Genomic DNA, 370 nt, shown 5'->3' with positions numbered 1-370 from the left:
TGTTCATTCTCTTTTTTCCTTTCTTTTTTTTTATCCGACGAAAACGATTTCTCACGTAAGTGATGTAAACTCCTCATTAGAGGAGGTAAAGGTATAATGAAAGGGTTACTTTACATTTTACACCCAGAAATAAAAAAATTTTATTAACAGTTTGCGTAGAAGTAAAAATAACCAAACAATTTAAATATTGTAGATTCCGAAAGATGAGAAGTCATTTGCCAAAAGATCACTGTTTTCTGTTTGATAAAACTTTAGTAGAAATACGAATTATTAGACAATTTAGTTGCTGTCACTATGTAAAATACCAAAATAAAAAATATCTAATGGACTAGGAGAAACAGTGAGAGCGAGATTAGCTGATAAACACAAC

This window comes from Penaeus monodon, chromosome 28 (genome assembly GCF_015228065.2).
Source record: "Penaeus monodon isolate SGIC_2016 chromosome 28, NSTDA_Pmon_1, whole genome shotgun sequence".
NCBI lineage: Eukaryota > Metazoa > Arthropoda > Malacostraca > Decapoda > Penaeidae > Penaeus > Penaeus monodon.
This window is presented reverse-complemented; position numbering follows the sequence as displayed.